Raw genomic sequence first — 21,115 nt, forward strand, 5'->3', positions numbered from 1 at the left:
GTGTTTGTAGGGATGTGGTTCAGCAAAATAAAGACACACGACTCTATAACATGCTGCCACATAAAATACATCAAGTAATTAAATAAAATGTATTTATATATCACTTTTCACAGATAAAAATCACAAAGTGCTTCACAATTAGATTAATTCAATCAGAAGCATTATCAAGGACTACAACATCTAGTCCTTTTACTGAATATAAGTTTGTTTGTAGTGGAGTCTTGGCAGCGTAACGACAACGATAGAGAGTCCACAGCCTTGGTGCCTGAAAGCCCTGATCCCACAGGGTTTTGAACCTAGTACGTGGGGGCAACAGTAACTTCTGCCCTGAAGAACTATGTGCTCGGGATGAAGCATGAGGTTTCAACAGGTCAGCGATATACTGGCCCAGCTGTCTGAATGAACAGAATCAACCTTTTGAGATTTACTTACCTTGATCATTAAGCACGCATCAAGACCTTATTTATTAATATATTTTAAATGATAGCAGCACAAAACAAAATATGTTGCCAGCACAAAACGTAGCACAAATGTTTGACATCAATTTAGTTTGATTTGTGTAATGTGGAGGGGCTGGTTGATCTTTTGACCTTTACATTTTTCATTAATATCTTTAAAACAGAAGCAGCACAAATGACAATTTTAGCAGTAAATGGCAAATTATACTATTGAATTATAAAATTGATGAAAGAATATAATTATCCTTGTTTTTCCTGCTATTCTCCTGTCCACACTCCAGTCCAATAGGCGGGATTAATGCAACTGTAAGCTGATTTGTCAAACGCCATCAGGCCCCGAAGAAGAACGGAGGAGGACAGCACTACTGTGGTAGAGGAGCGGTGTGTGTGCAGACATGGCTGCTGTTGATGAAGCGGACTGAACTTGGAGGAGAGACACAAACTCGAAGTATTGATCCCATCACATCAGTGTGGATCTGATAGCAATACCTGTATCGTTTCATCGATGCTTGTAATCGATCCGCCCAGCCTGAGTTGAAGCAGCGATGAGTTCAGCTCAGTATCTGAGAGAGTTCATCAAGAAGAGACTAACTGCTGTTTGTGAAGAAATCTTCTCAGAGGTTCAAAAACCATCGTCCAGTATGAGGAGGAGATCAACCGTCAGCACAGACTGCTGGATATCAGCCGGAAACCCGGACAGAAACTCACACATCATAGGTATGGGACATGTTTTTAACTCTGTGCTGTTCAAGCTCAGATTCTTCAGTGTGACTGACTTTACTAGAAGATGTTAAACTGGGTATTTATCAGTGCTGTGGGTCAGTGTCCAGTGATGGACTATGTTGGGACTAGGTGCAGGTCCATGGTCACTGATAGGTTAGGTTTTAAAAACATTTTAATTGATTTATTTACTAAACTTTTTTTTCTCTAACAGATTCCAGTGTTGAGTACATCAGGTGTGTGTTGGATCCTCTGTAAACACTGAGGCTGTGCAGTAAAGATCTAGTTAGATGTCAGCAGAAACACATTTAACAAGTTGTTAACAGACTTCTCTGAAGTTGAAGTGAAGCTTCATTTAAAGAAGGATTTCACACACTGATGTTTTCATGGTGTCACCCTGCAGTTTAGTTTGGGAAACTTTGTGTCTTTCTGTGTGGAGTGAGGAGCTTCAATGCTAAACATGTTAGCGTTTAGCTGTTAGTGTGCACAAACTATTTCCCTCGTGCTGTGGTGTGGCTCATAATTGGTCATATGACAGGCTGATCGGCATTTATTCAGGTTTTGATTCATGCTTTATAAAATAGTTTGAGTTTATGTATCAACACATTGGTCATTATTATTCTTCTGTTTCTTTGTTCCTCGAGACTTCCCACGACAACATGACTGTGAGGAAGAGGAGGGTCTGGATGAGCAGCAGGTCTGTAACCAGGAGAGGAACTCCAGTCTGGACCAGGAGGACCAGCCTCCACAGATTAAAGAGGAACAGGAGGAGCTCTGCCAGCAGTCAGCGAGGGAGAGCAGCTTGGACTGAAGAAGGAGGCTGAAGGCATTATCGTCTGGACTGATGAAGAGCAGCTCAGACAGATGGAGACTATCTGGAAACCTGAGATAAAGCTACACAGAATAGGTATGTAAAACTGTGATGTCTTTATTAACATTGAATATGACTCACAGCATCACAGTGGAACAGTGGTTAGCACTGTTGGCTCCCAACAACAAGGTCCTGGGTTTGACCTCCACCTGGGGTCCGTTCTTCGTACCGTCGCTTAAGTAAGTTAGCTGGATTAGATTGGTTGACGATTTCGCGTGATCTTGGATCGTTCGGGTTCCCCGAAGCTCATCCGGGACTTGCTGTCATAGCAACAGAGCCGTAAGCGTAAACCTGCTCGGGAGCAGGCTTACTTATGTAACAGGATTAGATCGCGGCCACGCAGGTATGTCCGCTTCATTTATACGAAAGCAACAGCGATATTCCACCACTTGTTTCACCATAAATAAAAACATCAATGTAACTAAAGATAATGCAGCACTTGATCGCTTTTATTGATGTCACACAGATACATACAGGTCATTCCCTAAAAAAGGGAAATGTACTATTAATCATTCTATTTCATGTATTTGATTATTTCAGATGTAATTCATATTTCAGAGTAGTAATTGTAAATCACTTCGTGTAATCAGATGAGAGACCACGGCTATAAAAGCGAAGGTGGATTTGGGAAGCCCTGTCGCAGACATGTCCTGTCCGTTTACACGAGCAGCCCATTGCAGAAGGTGCAAGATTGATAAGGAGAGTCCTCAGAATTCAGCGTATATTGCGGGACAGACAGGATCCTTTAGCTCAGCGCGACAGTGTGCTCATAGAGAGATATCGATATTTCCCGTGAGGGTATTATTACTTAACCAACTTGTTTGACGAGGGGGTGCAGGACCACCACCTGTCTTTGTTTGCTCTGCCCTTTTCTTGGTTGCTGTTATGAACAAACAAACAGATTATTCCAGGGTCTCTTTCCAAGAGACGAAAAGCAATATAAGTGATAAATATTACCATTCTGTAGAATATTCTTATATTTCACTTTTACCTGTTCCCATGTTCTAGTGGGTCCTGTTGTGGCTCTAATGTGAAGGGGATATAATATAACATAATATAATATAATGTAATATAATATTGGATAATATAGTGTAATCTAATAAATTTACCCTACCGCCTACTGGTGTTGGCCAGAGGGGCCGATGGCGCGATATGGCAGCCTCGCTTCTGTCAGTCTGCGCCAGGGCAGCTGTGGCTACAACCGTAGCTGCCTCCACAAGTGTGTGAATGTGAGAGTGACTGAATAGTGGCATTGTAAAGTGCTTTGGGTGCCTTGAAAAGCGCTATATAAATCCAATCCATTATTATTGTTATTATTAAATTACTTACGAGTTTAATTTGTCAGCAACTTTCTGCCAGCCCTCTCTCCTTGCTTTTTGCAGCCTTTGCAGTGTTCCCTTGCGTTCTGATTAAACTCTGAAACTCCTGAAATCCCTCACTCAAGAGTTCTTGCTCTGCTGCCGAAAAATACTGAGCGCGCTCCTTCGACATTTTCGCCGACCAATCAGAGGGTTGCCGATCAATGTTTCTACTCTCGATGCGTAGCCCCTTTTACGACACCCAGTGATCTCACATTACTTCATCCAGCTGTACTAATCGTCAACAGCAGGTGTGTTCGGAGAACCGGATTAGCGAGCTCACGGTTAGCGCGATGATTTTGATCTTGGATGTGTCATTTGATCTTGGATGTAGTAAGCGACGTACGAAGAACGGGCCCCAGGTGTCTAGGTCTTTCTGTGTGGAGTTTGTATGTTCTCCCCTTGTTCACTCCCAGAGACATGCAACACAGCTGGGTTAGGTTAGTTGGTGACTCTAAATTGCCCATAGGTATGAATGTCAGTGCGAATAGTTTGTCTGTCTTTCTGTGTTGCCCCTGCGACAGAGTGTTGACCTTTCCAGGGTCAACCCTGCCTCTCCCTATGGTAGCTGGGATTGGCTCCAGCACCCCATACCCTAATAAGAACAAATGGAAGAGAATAACCACAGCTCAAGGTTGCATTTATTTTTAGAGGCACAAGAAGAATTGAAGGTCCAACTGTAATAAGCAGCATGAATGAATCTCTTTAGCCTGATTTTCTGTTTTCATTTACATGAACACATTTTTGCCATTAACTCATGCAAAAAGGTAAATGCATGCATAAATCCAGCAGAATGAAAGATGTGAAACATCTAAGTTTCTCACAATATTTGGAGGGTCATGAATATCATTTATGAAAAAAAAGGGCAGAGACAATGCTTTAATTTCAGGGGATGCTGAAAAAGCCTTTGACAGGATGGAATGGCCGTTTGTATTTGAAGTTCTGAAAAAGTTTGGTATTGGAAACACATTTTTTAAATGGATTCAATTGATATACTCCAATCCTCAAGCAGAGATTTTAACTAACAGTCATTTTTCCACACCATTCAGACTACACCGCGGAACTAGACAAGGGTCCCCCTTGTCACCTCTCTTGTTCACCTTGGCAGTTGAGCCTCTTGCATTGTCAATTCAATTCATAAAAACATCAGGAATTAAAGTAGGGGGGGATGGTCACATCTTGCAGGAGCTTTCTTCTCTTCAGGAACTCTCTGCAGGAGGGGGAGATACAGGAGAGGTGGAGGAAGATCTCAGCCTGGGCGTTTACCGTCTTATGTAGTCTGGAAGATGTGTGGATGGTGGGGTGGGTGCAGTTTTCTCTGTGGTGGGGTTGGGTGGACTGTCCAGGGCTCTGTGGAGCCGGGGGGCGCTACTGCACTGGGCCCCGGTCTGATGGGCCTGGGCCCCCCTTCCCTGGCGGGTCGCGGGAGGGTGGGAATGCCTACTGGGGTCAGCGGGGGGAGCTGGCCCCAGGGAGGGGTTACCTGCCCCTCCCTTCCTTCCCTCCCCATCTCCAGCTGCCTCCCTCTTCCCGCTCCTCACAACCCACCCACACATGCAGGGCCTTGGAGTGGGGGTATGTCACCAGGGTGCAGAGGAGGCTACCCCCCCCCCCCCCTGTCCCCTTCTGGCTGCCTCTGCTCAATTTTATCCCACAACTTAGACATTCACATTATTCACACTCTCATTACACATACATATAGGATCTTGGGGGTGGGCACAATCACGGAGTCCAAATTACCATCAGGGTGTATACCTCACCCCTGACGTCGTTGCCCACCTCTCAATTTTAAATACACTTAGTCATTGAGGGCTAGCAGGAGGGACTATGCGCTTACCTGCTGCTCTCTGGCAGGTAGCTCCATGCCCTCCTGGGTTTTAATTGCACCTTAGAACACATATGCATCAACACTACAATGAGCGGGTGGAGGGAGGTTTGGAGTCTTCTCTCACCCCCATTCTCTGCGCCTGCTGGAGCGGGAGGGCTAGTAGGAGGAGTTGGCCGTCCAACTGCGGTCTGGGGTGTGGGGCCTCCCTGCTGCTGCGGAGTCGGGGTGGTCTGCCTCTCCCCACCGCAGGGAAAAGGGTAACACCACCTGGGTCTGGGTGCAATTCCCCCCTCCAGGGGCAAGGGTACCTAGACCCGGTTTGTAGAGTACGCTTGGGGAGTGTGATTGTGTGTACAGCGTCTCTTTATGTCTGTCTCCACGTTGGTTGAGTGTGGAGTGAGTGCATATGAGAGCATGAGGGTGGGAATGGATGTTTGTGTCTGTGTGTGCCTGTATGTCTGTGTCTATATGTCAGGTTGGGTATCAGACGCCACCTCTCTGGGGACACCTCAGGCCCTCCAAGGTTTAGGAGGCCTATCTCCACCCACCACCACTTCCCCTGCCGGTGGCGGACTCCCTCAGGTGTCGGTGTGTTGGTGGTTCTTTGTGTCTGGGGGTGGGCATCCGGGTACACACCGGCTCACTCCTTGGCGGCCCGCTTGTCGGGGCCTGGGGCCTGGGGCTCGCTCGGGCCCCTTTGGAGGTGGGGTGCCCCCGGCCTCTCGGCCTGGGGCTCGGTCACTCAGGCACAGTGGGGGCCGGCGGAGCTCACGGGCGCGTCACTGCAACTCCCCTGACTTCTGCTCCGCGGCTGCTGGGCGAGCCCTCATCTGGGACTCTCCTCAGCTCTTACTGGAACAGTGGCGCGGCTGCCCCTCTGTTGGTCTTCCATGGTCTCTTGTGTTCTGGGGGCCTCTGGATGTCTGGAGTTTTGATCTCCTCCATACCCGCTTCACACCCTGGAGGACGGGGATGTGGCCCCCCCACACTCCCTAGCAGATCATTACATGGAGAAACCTTTGGAATGCAAGTGTAACCCATATCAACTACTCCCTGTCACATGACCCACGTCAGCTGATTTGAGGTCCCTCTTCTGATTGGCTCCTCCCACGTCGCGGCAACTCTGAAAACCGGCTGTGGAGGGATACTTCCGGGTTCGACTCCTGCTGTGGCTGTGAGCTTATGGCATTTAGAGCGGTATTGGAAAACAAAGCGTTTTCTCCCCTCAATTCATCTTTAAACTTTAAACTCAGCGGTAAGTGTCCTTAATATCTTTCAACCTTTGGTTGACAGTAACCAGCCGATCGTTTTTCGCGATTAAAAAATGACTTTGTGCGGCAGCGCTCCCACCGCAAGCAGAACTCCGGTTCAAAAACCGCTGTTTTTGAACACTTTCTTTACTTAAGCATTTTTATGGGCTTACTTTGAAACAAAGTGCGATTGAATGATTATTGTTATGTGTTGCCTTGAATTCGGCTATGCTGTCTGTTAGACAGTTGTTTTCCTTTATTGTTGTTTTTGTATTGTTTGTAGCGAACGCTACTGGACTGTATAGATTAAGCTACGTAGCTAAGATGATTAATGATTTAACTGTTGTACATGGATTGATGATGATTTATGATTTGCATTGTTACCTAGACTTGCAGAAGAATATATTTGTTTACCGGTACACTGAATCGAACTTGATGTGCTAATGGACATTTTTCTGACCTACAGGTCAGGTTTTTTTCCCCTTTGAATTGATCTTCTTCATATTGAAGTGGCGAGCCGGTAGGACCATTCTTTGTTTTCCCCTCTTTTCCCCCACTTAGCCGTCTTTGGATTACGGACATATTTCCCCCTTGTATGAAGCTGGACCCTAAGGAGGAATACCTTAAAAGTGAACTTTAAAAAGAAAGGACCAAAAAAAAAGGACTCTTAGCAAAAGGACTCTTGCACAGAAAAATCACAGCACTGATTTATTATTTAATTGTGGACATTTACGTTGTGTGTTGTGTTAATTATTTTGTTCCATTTCCCCTTTCCCCTATTTATTTAATATATTTTGGTACAAGACATTGCAGTTTTTGGTCTCATCATTCACACCATCTGGGGCTCCATAAAGAACTATTTCTTCTGCGCGTCAGTCAGTAAATTCATCCATTGACATAAACTAGTCCTTAAATACTTAGCGTTACACGTGGCGAGCCAGCCAGGAGCCTGATGGGTGAATGAGTGGGGTTTTTTTGTGTTATTTGATGTAATTTGATATTCAGTATTTTCTGTGGTTTTGATAAGGTCCGCGACAAGAAAAAATGAAGTTTATTCAGGAAAGTGGGGTCAATGTTGCACATTCTGTCATTGTTTCTGGTGCCACGAACACTGAGAAAGATGAGGAAATTCTTGATTATTTGAAACAATACGGTCGTATAAAAACGGTTATTTTCGTGGATGACGCAAATAGTGTTTTTTACAAAAACCTGATCGTTGAATATTGTGATAGTTCTGCGTTAACTGCTCTTAATACGGTTTTCCCATATACTCATCGGTCAAAGAATCACTCGGCTTTGACTTTTTGTGTAAGATCGCTTGCCGCAGAATGCACAGCCACAGGAGGAGTCAGGACCCCTGCAGATTACCTCGGCGAGCTCAAGCAACTTGCACGCTGCAGCGGCAGGGATTTTCCAGATATTCTGCGGGAAATGATGGGACAAATTAGTGAGCATCTGGAAGGAATCGAACAAGACAGTGACTTAGAGGGAGCCTCAGTCCAAATTGTGGAGCCTGCATCATCTCTGCCTGGCCAGCAGGGGTCGTTGTCTGGACACTCCACAATCCCTGAGACAGCTACCAGCAATCCCTCACCTGACCAACAAGGGTCACTGCCACATCCACAAAGATTTTCACTGTCACAGACTGAAATGAACCCCCAGAAATACAAAAAGTAGTGGTGGAGCATGTTGTAAAAACAGACACCGTACCTGCATTCAGACTTCGTCCTTTCTCTGGGAAGATCCCCAAACCAGCCAACGAAACAGATTATGAGACCTGGAGATCTCACATTGAACTGCTGTTAGCAGATCCAAATTTGGCACCTCTACAGATCACTCGTCGCATCCTTGAAAGTTTGCTACCTCCAGCAGCAGATGTTGTGAAAGGGCTGGGCTCAAACACAATTCCATCCATCTATTTAAAAGTGTTGGATTCTGCTTTTGCTTTAGTACAAGATGGTGAAGAGTTGTTTGCTCAATTCCTGAATACGTTACAGGACCCGGGTGAGAAACCCTCTGCTTTTTTGCAACGTTTACAACTCACATTGAACACTGTGATGAAAAGAGGTGGTATCTTGTCTTCAGACTTCAACAAACATTTACTCAAGCAGTTTTGTCGAGGATGCTGGGATAGCGATATCCTAAACAAACTACAGTTGGAGAACTTGAGGAGCGATCCCCCATATTTTGCAGAGCTCCTCCTACTGCTTCGAACTGAGGAGGGTAGACAGCTGGCCAAGGAGAATCTCATGAAGAAGCACCTAACTGCATCCAAGCCTCGTGCCGCTGTTCATTCGCAGAGCACATGTGCTTGTAGCCATTCAGACACCAAGGCTATTAATGAGCTGAAGCAACAGATGCAGAAACTGCAGAGTCAAATGGCTGCTCTTCTCTCACAGAAATCTCAATTCTCCAAGCCAGCACCACCTCAACTCAGATCAGCACAACCAAGACCCTGCAGCAGTGCAACCAGTTCCCGGCCTAGAGCAGGCTACTGCTTTAAATGTGGAGAGGATGGGCACATGTCAGCAGGATGCGCCAACCCTCCGAACCCGACACTGGTTCTGAAAAAGAAGAAACAACTTGAAAAAAGACAGCAGGCTTGGGACAGCAATCACAAATCGTCAAACTAGAGGCAGTCTCTGTGGAGGGACAGACGGAGGCTGCAGTCGACCCATGTCCCAGTTACAAGCAGGATGGACATTCCATCACATTGCCTAAAGGACTCATTGGAACCAGAAGCACAGCACAGGTCACGATTGGAGGAACTGTATTCAACTGCCTGTTAGACACTGGGTCTCAGGTAACCACCATCTCTCACTCCTTCCACCATGATTATCTTTCTGACCATGAAATACAACCTCTGAAAATCTCCTGGAGATAGAAGGAGCAAATGGCCAAGCTGTTCCATACCTTGGTTATGTGGAGCTGAACGTCACTTTCCCTCCCGACTTCTTGGGTTCCACCACAGCTGTTGACACACTTGCCCTGGTAGTTCCTGATGTCCAATCAGCTCAACAGCCGTCAATACTGATTGGTACGAACACTCTGGACTTGGCATATGAGAAAGCATTCTCAGACCAACAACCCTCCATTCCAGCGCCACATGGATACAGAGCGGTGCTGAAAATCCTTGAGCAACGATACAGACTGGCCAACAGTAACCATCACGGAATCATCAAGCTGCACACTGACGGACCACAGACCATCCCAGCTGGAAAAACTGTTGCCTTGGAGGGGTTAATTTGCGGACGCTGCCTCCAGGCCGAGAAGGCTGTGTTGGTGGAACATCCAACTTCGTCACCTCTGCCAGGTGGCTTAATGGTCCCGTCTTGTGTCATGGATTTCCCTTCTCACCAGCCATACCACTTACCTGTGGTAATCTGCAACCAGTCTGATCATGATGTAACCCTCCCAGCCAAAGCCATCATTGCGGAGATCAGTGCCATTCAGTCTATTCAGTGTCAGGAAGGAGTCATGACAGTATGCCTCCTAACCCTGTGACCTCTGGGTTCAACTTCAACTTTGGTAACTCCCCCTTAACACCGGAATGGACGAGTCGTATTACTGAGAAGTTAAACGCCCTCCATGATGTCTTTGCAAAACACGACCTTGACTTTGGGAAAACCAACAAAGTGAAACATCAGATCAAGCTCTCTGACCCTACTCCCTTCAAACAGCGCCCAAGACCAATCCATCCTCAAGATCTGGATGCGGTGCGCCAACACCTGAAGGAGCTGGTTGACTCTGGGGTCATCAGAGAGTCAGAGTCACCTTTTGCATCACCCATTGTCGTGGTGCGAAAGAAGAATGGGAGTGTGCGGCTCTGCATTGATTACCGGAAACTAAATCTGCAGACCATCAAAGATGCATATGCATTGCCAAAGTTGGAGGATACTTTTACAGCTCTCTCTGGATCAGAATGGTTTTCAGTCCTTGACCTTAAATCTGGTTATTATCAGATTGAAATGGAGGAGGAAGACAAGAGCAAAACAGCATTTGTATGTCCACTTGGATTCTATGAGTTCAACAGAATGCCCCAGGGAGTCACAAACGCACCCAGTACCTTCCAACGACTAATGGAAAAGTGCATGGGAGAAATGAACTTGAAAGAAGTCTTGGTCTTCATTGACGACTTGATTATTTTTGCACCAACGCTTGAAGAGCACGAGAGGAGACTACTGAAAGTCCTTCACCGTCTGAAGGAATTTGGACTCAAGCTCTCAGTTGAAAAGTGCATGTTTTTCCAGAAATCCGTTAAATACCTGGGGCATGTTGTGTCAAAGGATGGTGTGCAGACAGATCCAGATAAAATCGAGACACTTAAGTCCTGGCCGATTCCAAAGAATCTTAAAGAACTTCGCTCTTTCCTGGGTTTCGCAGGATATTACCGTAGGTTCATCCAAGGCTACTCTAACATCGTTAAACCTTTGCATGACCTTACTGCTGGATATCCTCCATCACAGCGGAAACTCAGAGCCACCTTCAAGCAAGAGCAATATTTGGATCCTAAGGAACCACTTGCCAGTCGCTGGACTCCTGCATGTCAACAAGTCTTTGACACAATTATCAAAAAACTCACGACAGCACCAGTACTTGCTTTCGCCGATCCCCAGAAGCCTTACCTTCTCCATACAGATGCTAGTTCTACTGGGCTAGGAGCTATTCTGTACCAGGAGCAACAAGGACAAAACCAGGTGATTGCTTATGCGAGTCGGGGTCTGTCGAGGTGTGAGTCCAAATATCCAGCTCACAAACTGGAATTTCTGGCTCTCAAGTGGGCTGTTACGGAGAAGTTTCATGACTATCTCTACGGCACCAACTTCACTGTCATTACTGACAGCAACCCACTCACCTATCTACTTACCTCTGCTAAATTAGATGCCACCAGTTACCGTTGGCTCTCTGCTCTTTCTACATTTTCATTCAAAATCATGTACAGATCTGGTAGGCAAAATCCAGATGCTGATGCTCTCTCTCGCAGGCCGCATGGAGAACTCTCCAATGACCAGATGTCCCAAAAGGAGAGGGAGAGAATTCTCCGATTTGCCCAACATCATCTGGATCAGTCTTCCTCAATTTCCATCGATCAACACACAGTCAAGGCCCTTTGTGACCGGCAGCTCGTTTATAGTACGGCTGAAAAGATGTCCACCACCGCACTCATCCAGTCACTAACTGCCCATGCCGACAGTTTGCCTGACAGCTTCGTCAACGACACTCAGTTTGCACCTCCTGTTGTTCCTCAGCTGACGAATGCTGAAATCGCTGAGAGACAGAGGGAAGACCAGACCCTGAGGCATGTCATATTGCTGCTAGAGACTGGGGAAAGCCCACCTCCCGTCTTGCGGGATGAACTCCCAGAACTGCCCCTTCTACTCCGAGACCAACATCGCCTGGAGCTCCAAAACGCCATTCTCGTGAGGAGGAGGCAAGTTGGGGACCAGCTCTATCACCAGTTAGTGTTACCTCAGAAATTTCGGGCTGAAGTACTGTCAGAACTGCATGACCAGATGGGTCATTTGGGCATCGAACGTACTCTTGACCTCGTACGTCGAAGATTCTACTGGCCAAAAATGGCCAATGATGTGTGGAATAAAGTGAAGACATGTGAGAGATGCACCAAACGAAAAGCCTTACCTGAAAGAGCGGCACCCCTGGTGAACATTCGAAGTTATCGACCTCTGGAACTGGTTTGCATGGACTTTTTATCACTGGAACCCGACAGGAGCAGAACCAAAGACATCCTGGTAATAACAGATCACTTTACCAAGTACGCTGTCGCTGTCCCCACTCCAAACCAAAAAGCAAAGACTGTCGCCAAATGTCTCTGGGACAGTTTTCTGGTTCATTATGGTATCCCAGAAAAGCTCCATAGTGATCAAGGACGAGACTTTGAGTCACGCACAATAAAAGAACTCTGCAAAATGGCTGGAATTCACAAAATAAGAACTACACCATACCATCCACGAGGAAATCCAGTCGAGCGCTTTAACAGAACACTCCTGAATATGCTCGGAACACTCACCACAGAAGAGAAAACTCACTGGAAAGATTTTGTTAAGCCCTTGGTCCACGCATACAACTGCACCCGGAGTGATGTTACTGGCTACTCACCCTATGAGCTCATGTTTGGTCGACAACCTCGCCTCCCGATTGACCTGGTCTTTGGACTGCCTGTGGACGGCAATCAACTGACTCATTCGCAATATGTCCAGAACCTGAAGTCAAATCTAGAAAAGAGCTACAAAATTGCCATTGGCAATGCGGAGAAGCTCATGGAAAGAAACAAGAGCCGTTTCGACCAACATATCACCCCCTCTGAACTGGACGTTGGTGACAGGGTGCTGGTACGTAATGTGAAACTCCGAGGCAAACACAAAATCGCAGACAAATGGGAACCAGACATCTATGTGGTGGTAAAAAGAGCAGAAAATCTTCCAGTGTACACTGTCCGACCGGAGAACAAATCCAAACCGATTCGTACTCTACACAGAGATCTCCTATTACCATGTGGATTTTTGCCGCATTCCACTCGAACCAACCGAACAACTGTAAAACCAACCAGGAAGCAGTCATTCAACCCTTCTGATGAGGACTGTGCACAACCTCAGTCAGACGATGAGGATGAAATGATACCGCATCAATGGTATGATCCTGTATCAGAGCCTCTGCAATTCACCACTGTCCACAATCTGCCAGAACCGTCATCTGCCGTTCCAGCCACTGAACCTTTACCATCTGATACACCAGTCTGTGAACCTGCTACGCTCCCTTTGCCTCCTCTTGAGCCAGCAGAGAGCGAAACCCCTGACTCAAAAACCCCCGTCAAGGAGGAAGCTCCTGATACTGTGGAATCAGAGGACAGTCTGTCCTCTGCTGAACCTACCAATGTTGAATTGCGGACTGAGTCCAGTATGTCCTCTGCTGCTGATCTACCATCTAACTCTGACACCTCCAGCTCTGAACTAGAACCTCTGAGAACATCAACTCGGATCAGGAAACCTCCGGACCGGTTACAATACTCTACGCTTGGTCAGCCCATCTTGAAGAGTATTCAGGCACTAGTCCATGGCTTAACCACTGCCTTTACTCATGCACTGGAGGATGAAGAGGACCATCTGCTTACTGCCACTGAACAACCTGTCATCCGGACCCAACCACCATGTACAGGGACGTACATGAGATTGAGGGGGGAACCTGTAACCCATATCAACTACTCCCTGTCACATGACCCACGTCAGCTGATTTGAGGTCCCTCTTCTGATTGGCTCCTCCCACGTCGCGGCAACTCTGAAAACCGGCTGTGGAGGGATACTTCCGGGTTCGACTCCTGCTGTGGCTGTGAGCTTATGGCATTTAGAGCGGTATTGGAAAACAAAGCGTTTTCTCCCCTCAATTCATCTTTAAACTTTAAACTCAGCGGTAAGTGTCCTTAATATCTTTCAACCTTTGGTTGACAGTAACCAGCCGATCGTTTTCGCGATTAAAAAATGACTTTGTGCGGCAGCGCTCCCACCGCAAGCAGAACTCCGGTTCAAAAACCGCTGTTTTTGAACACTTTCTTTACTTAAGCATTTTTATGGGCTTACTTTGAAACAAAGTGCGATTGAATGATTATTGTTATGTGTTGCCTTGAATTCGGCTATGCTGTCTGTTAGACAGTTGTTTTCCTTTATTGTTGTTTTTGTATTGTTTGTAGCGAACGCTACTGGACTGTATAGATTAAGCTACGTAGCTAAGATGATTAATGATTTAACTGTTGTACATGGATTGATGATGATTTATGATTTGCATTGTTACCTAGACTTGCAGAAGAATATATTTGTTTACCGGTACACTGAATCGAACTTGATGTGCTAATGGACATTTTTCTGACCTACAGGTCAGGTTTTTTCCCCTTTGAATTGATCTTCTTCATATTGAAGTGGCGAGCCGGTAGGACCATTCTTTGTTTTCCCCTCTTTTCCCCCACTTAGCCGTCTTTGGATTACGGACATATTTCCCCCTTGTATGAAGCTGGACCCTAAGGAGGAATACCTTAAAAGTGAACTTTAAAAAGAAAAGGACCAAAAAAAAGGACTCTTAGCAAAAGGACTCTTGCACAGAAAAATCACAGCACTGATTTATTATTTAATTGTGGACATTTACGTTGTGTGTTGTGTTAATTATTTTGTTCCATTTCCCCTTTCCCCTATTTATTTAATATATTTTTGGTACAAGACATTGCAGTTTTTGGTCTCATCATTCACACCATCTGGGCTCCATAAAGAACTATTTCTTCTGCGCGTCAGTCAGTAAATTCATCCATTGACATAAACTAGTCCTTAAATAACTTAGCGTTACACAAGCATGCTGATCCACACAGGTATGCACACATGGGTACTCACAGACGCGGACTAAAGCTTTCTTGGCTGCTGCCTCAAAGCACACTGTGCGCTGTCTATCTTGCGTGCTGCACAATATCGTTTATTATTTAGTAAATATTGATATCTATGACTAGCTAGTTTATTGTGATGGTGCTTTGTTTTCTCTATTATTATGTTGCTCTTTGTTGTTTGCTGTCTCCTCTGTTTGTTTTTTTGTTTGTTTTTTTTTTCTCCATACAGGTGACCCAGGAGTTTTTTTTTTTTTTTTTCTCTCTCTTCCCCCCCCTTCTCACTGTCTCTTCTCCCCTTTGGTTTTCTTTCTTTCTCTCCCCCTCTTTCTCTCATTCATTCCCCCTGTCCTATTTATTAAAAAAAAAAAAAAAAAAATGACAAAGGATGAACTGAAGCTCTGCCATCACGTAATGTCGCATACTGCTGTTTCTGATGTCATTTAGAAAAAAAAAAAAAAAAAAAAAAAAAAAAAGGAATTAAAGTAGGCAATATTGACCATCGTATTGCCCTATATGCTGATGATGTGATCCTGTTTTGCACCAACTTAAACAAATCAATACTAAATCAAAACTTCCAAATTTAATGTGCTACTTTTTGGCTACCAGGAAGACACTAAATAAACAAACTGAGAATCCGTTTCTGAAAAACACTATAATAATCTGGTTTGAAACACATAACTACTTGGGAGAAACATCACAACTGTCAAGGTTCCCTCCAATATTTAGAAACAACAGCTTTCCTCCCGGTAGGGCAGATGCAGGCTTTAGACTTTGATTCGATCAAGGTATAAGAAAAGTGTCTGATTTATTTAGGAATAATACTCTAATGTCTTTTGAACAACTTAGAAGTACATTTTCTATTCCTGCAAAACACTTTTTCAATTTTCTTCAATTAAGAAATTTTATTTTAACCACACAAGGTTAAAGCTTAGAACTCTCCACCTACTGTTCTCTAGAGAGCACAGTTATAAAACATCTAAATGGGAGAGGTCAAGTTTCTGCATTTTTCCAAAGTGTTTGTTGATTCTTTGGAGTTTTCCATAGAGTCTATTTTAGAGGCATGGAGGAATGATTTGCAAATGGATATATCTGATGATGAGTGGTATAAATCATGCTCCTTGGCCTAGAGTCAGACAATCAACATTACTTCAATATAGATGGTTAACAAGACTCTATATTACCCTCTCAAAATTGCATCATTTTAACCCAAACATCCCAGACGCCTGTATTAAGTGGGGAGTGGATAGGGGCTCTTTGTTTCATTGCATATGGGAGTGCCCACATGTGAAAGTCTTTTAGGAAAAGGTAATAAATCTGACGGATGAAAGCTAAACCAGTTCCACACCGCTGAAGTTGCATTTTTACAAACCAATTCTGGTTCCTCCGTTTCATTCAACGATCCACTTTCACCCTTGTCATTCTCAGTTGCCGCTGTGCCTTTTTCGCCATGTGCGTACGAAAACAAAGGCACTGCGCATGTGCGTTTTACCCATGTTCTATCGCGATATTTCCTTTTCTTGTCGTTGCCCAACATTATACTGGTATTACTGTGAACGGTATGATATGGCCCAGCCCTAGTTCAGAGACTTATTCCTGTGAACAAAGCTCTATCCATTTTAAAGGGAAGCTGATCGGATCAGGGTCTTGGAGCTAAGAGCTCCTGCCCGATCCCAGACAACTTCAAAGAACCAGCCTTCCCTGCAGTTTTTTTATTCCGTGAGCAGAAGCACCACCCATTGTAAAACCCATATGGTCATAAAAGTTAAAGGCACTGTCTTCTGATCACAAAGGGTCGTCTCCCCTCACCCCTGTATACGATTTAACCCCTTCAGCGGTCCACTATATACAAACACAGGTGAGCCTATAAAGGGCAGGAAGTAAACATTCTTTACCAAATAAGGAAACCCAGAATCTTTCATGAAATGTTAAACACTAAGCTAATTGCCTTCCCCACCATCTAAGGTGTGTAGGGGAGGAACAGAAAAACATCTAAACATGCAGTTTAGGACAAGATTTACAAATTTAAGTACAACAGTGGCAACTTTTATCCAAATAACTATGTGTGCACGTGTGTGCATGTGTGTGTATGTATATGCATGTGCGAGTGTGTGTGTGTGTGTTTGTGTTTGGGGGTGCACTTGTGTGTCCTCCTGCCCACAAAAGGGTCATAACGGCAGGAAGTTTACTAACCAAAAAACACAACCTTAACATAGGATGTCCCTATAATGAAACACTATAGCCTCCCCCACCAACAAATTGGCTGGAGAGGTGGTCAGAGACAAAGGAATGTCTTTGATGCTGCTGCTTGAACTAAGACTTACAAATTTAAGTAACACAATGACAATATTTAACATTTGACTCCAACATGGGTAACTATGAATAAATATTTCTATTCTGTTTTGGAAAATATGGAATTCAGAGTTTCTAAACTTAGATTTATCAGGCAAGAAGAGATTTTTTTTTACGGCATTTCAAGCACAGCCAAAACGTTTACACCTATGTAATAGAACTCTGCCCTAGCATGCCTTGTTATAACTGTAGCCAATCCAGACATACACATTCATTTAACAAAACAGAACATCTATTTATTTCATACGTCACAGATATTCACATATGAATTTGAAATTTGACCTTTGCTAATAAGAATGTTAGAACTAAACATTTGCATCAGTGCCTGAATAATTTGTCACATTTGTACACTTTAAATTTCAGTGGTATATGTGAGCAACATGCTCACTATGTAGAGACCTGCTAATGGTTAAGACCAGTAAATATTTTCTCAAATGTTTGTTTTGCTATCATTTTTTCTCCTTTGTGCCTTCAGATGTTGTACAGCAGCATGCTTTTGAGGAAGAAGATGTTCTTACAGACCAGCAGGTCTGTAACCAGGAGAGGAACTCCATTCTGGACCAGAAGGACCCAGAGCCTCCACAGATTAAAGAGGAAAAGGAGGAAGTGTGCAGCAGTCAGGAGGGAGAGCAGCTTGGACTGAAGCAGGAGGCTGATACTTTCATGGTGACACCCACTTATGAGGAAAGTTCCCACAGTGAACCAGAACCAAAAAGTGAGCAGCTCCTTTCTCACAGCTCTTCTAGAGCAGAGAGCCGAGATCATGAAGAAAGCCAGCATGTGGACTCAGGATCTTCTAGACGTACGGAGCTGAAGAACAGACGTCCAAGTAGAACGGACACAAAGAACAAGTCTATTCAGTGTGATGTCTGTGGAAAAACTTTACCTGATAAATACAGAATGACTGCACATCTAAGAGTTCACACAGGTGAGAAACCGTATTCTTGTAGCACCTGTGGGAAAAGATCTTCTGACTCATCAGCGTTAAAAAAACATATGAGAATTCACACAGGTGAGAAACCATATTGTTGTAGCACCTGTGGGAAAAGATTTGCTGACCCGTCAGCGTTCAAAAAACACACGAGAATTCACACAGGTGAGAAACCATATTCTTGTAGCACGTGTGGGAAAAGATTTACTGACTTATCAGCTATCAAAAAACACACAAGAATTCACACAGGTGAGAAACCATATTCTTGTAGCACCTGTGGGAAAAGATTTGTCCAGAGGACGCAATTAAAGAAGCACATGAGAATTCATCCTGGTTAAAATGTTCATATTTAGAGAATGTGAGACAGCTGTGAGTCATTGGTGAACACCTGAGTGAAAAGATGATCCATATTCAAGTCACTATTTTTTTCCAGAGCAGTAAAGAACTCTGTGTTGTTTGTTCAGTTTATTACATTATTCTATTAATTGTATCAGAAAAACTGATCTCACATTTCTTGATGGTTAAAGTTCGGTATGCTCCCGTTCTATTTAATAGTTTTAATCCTTTGCTCAAGTGAGTTTTTATCAAAATAAAAATCAACAAAATTGAACAACAGTCAAGAATTGTGTTTATTTTTGTCAGGAAGCAAAAGTATCAAATACCAAGTTTCATGCTTGAAGAGGGAAGTCCCCAGTACAGCTTGTTAGTCCCACCCTTTTTTTGCCTTAACCCTCTGGGGCTGACGGATGCACCGGCGTGTCAAAATCACATGACCAATTTAAGATGACACAGTTACAAGATGCAGCGACTCAGTCTCCATTGGGTCGAAAATGCGAACTTCAAACTATATACCAGTTTTTGAATTGTCTCGATTGGCCAGGTAAAACCAATGTTATGATAAAAAATACACGCAATGTTTTTTTCTGAACAAAACAGTGGTGTTTACAGCAGGAAGAACGGTAAAAACTGCGTTTTCTAAGGACAGCGCTAGCAAACACTCTCCACTTGCGAGTGAAAAAAGAAAAAGAAAAAACACCCTTCCCTATTCGTGTTAGAGTTTACCATGTCAGCCAATCAAAAAATGATATGGCAACATGTGACACTTGTTGTTTAAGGAAAAGAGGAAGTTTTTAGGAGTGACACCCGCGACGGAAAGCGGGCGAGTGAAAGAAAGAGAGAGAGAGCGAGTTTTCATATGTGAGACATTAGTGACGTGTAGTGTGTTTGGAGCCTATAGTTAGTGTGTTGTGTAGTTATTGTTTTGTATTGTGTGTCAGTTAGACTGCTGAATGTCACATTTGCTCCAAAAAGCCACCAAAGGCAGATTCCAGTGTAAACGCTGTTTCCACCTGGAAAACTGGACTGATGCACCTCCTGCTGTCAAACCTGCAGGGTTTAGGCCTGTGGTGTTCTCCTCTGTCTTATACTGAACACAAACTATTTGTATTTGGACTGGCACAAATAATTTGTGTGCCTTCTTATTTGATGCAGAACACCTGATTGTTCTGTAAATAGATTTAAATGGTTATATTAAAAAAACAAAAAAAAACGCCTGAGGCCTTGGCTGCATTTTTAGGTAAATAGTACCATATAACTTTGTTGTTTGCAAAACATGTGCAGGATTTTTAGAACTGTACAATTTCTATTTGCATTCCAAGTTGTGAAAATGATTCAATAAACATGTTTGTGGGTTTTACAGTATAAAATATAACTTTTTTCTATTCGGATTTTGAATTTTTTTGTCTGAATTTAGATGAATTGTGCTAATATAATATGCCAAAATGGAAAAAATAACTCAGATTTCAGATATTTGAGGTTGTGCTGGAAAAAAAATGATACCAAACAAGGCAAGATAAAGCGTTTTTAAAGGTGAAATATAGAGGTAAAATCAAAAGTAGTCAAAAACGGCCAAGTATACCCTGGACCACAGAGGGTTAAAAACCCATCCCTAGACCCAGCTGTCTTAACTAATTATAGGCCAATCTCCAACCTTCCTTTCATATTAAAAATCCTTGAAAGAGTAGTTGTCAAACAGCTAACAGATCATCTGCAGAGGAATGGTTTATTTTAAGAGATTCAGTCAGGTTTCAGAGCTCATCACAGCACAGAAACAGCTTTAGTGAAGGTTACAAATGATCTTCTTATGGCCTCTGACAGTGGACTCATCTCTCATCTCTTGTCCTGCCACTTGGGCCCTAAAATCATAGAAATATGGTATCTAACCAGATTCTTTCTCTGGATGGCATTACCTTGGCCTCCAGTAATACTGTGAGGAACCTTGGAGTCCTTCAACGCACATATTAAACAAATATGTAAAACTGCTTTCTTCCATTTGTGCAACATCTCTAAAATTAGAAATGTCCTGTCTCAGAGTGATGCTGAAAAACGAGTTCACTGCAGGTCTGCTTGTTGTTCCTAGAGTATTTAAAAGTAGAATGCGAGGCAGAGCCTTCAATTTTCAGGCCCCTCTTCTGTGGAACCAGCTTCCAGTTTGGATTCGGGAGACAGACACTATCTCTACTTTAATCTTTCCTTTTTGCTAAAGCATATAGTTAGGGCTGGACAAGGTGACCCTGAATCCTCCCTTAGTTATGCTGCAATAGACGTAGGCTGCTGGGGGATTCCCATGATGCATTGAGTTTTTCCTTTCCAGTCACCTTTCTCACTCACTATGTGTTAATAGACCTCTCTGCATTGAATCATATCTGTTATTAATCTCTGTCTCTCTTCCACAGCATGTCTTTATCCTGTCTTCCGCCCCTCCCTGAGCCTGGTTCTGCCGGAAGTTTCTTCCTGTTAAAAGGGAGTTCTTCCTTCCCACTGTCGCCAAAATGCTTGCTCATAGGGGGTCATATGGTTATTGGGGTTTTCTCTGTTTCTATTATTGTAGGATCTACTGTACAATATAAAGTGCCTTGAGGTGACTGTTGTTGTGATTTGGCGCTATATAAATAAAATTGAATTGAATTG

At 44.0% G+C, this 21,115-nt stretch overlaps 1 pseudogene; it reads left to right on the plus strand.

Moving 5' to 3' along the window:
* The first annotated feature begins 980 nt into the window (after window positions 1-980).
* Window positions 981-18,755, plus strand: LOC113029703 (zinc finger protein 664-like; annotated as a pseudogene).
* The last annotated feature ends 2,360 nt before the right edge of the window (window positions 18,756-21,115 follow it).

This window comes from Astatotilapia calliptera, chromosome 9, assembly GCF_900246225.1.
Source record: "Astatotilapia calliptera chromosome 9, fAstCal1.2, whole genome shotgun sequence".
Classification (NCBI taxonomy): Eukaryota; Metazoa; Chordata; class Actinopteri; order Cichliformes; family Cichlidae; genus Astatotilapia; species Astatotilapia calliptera.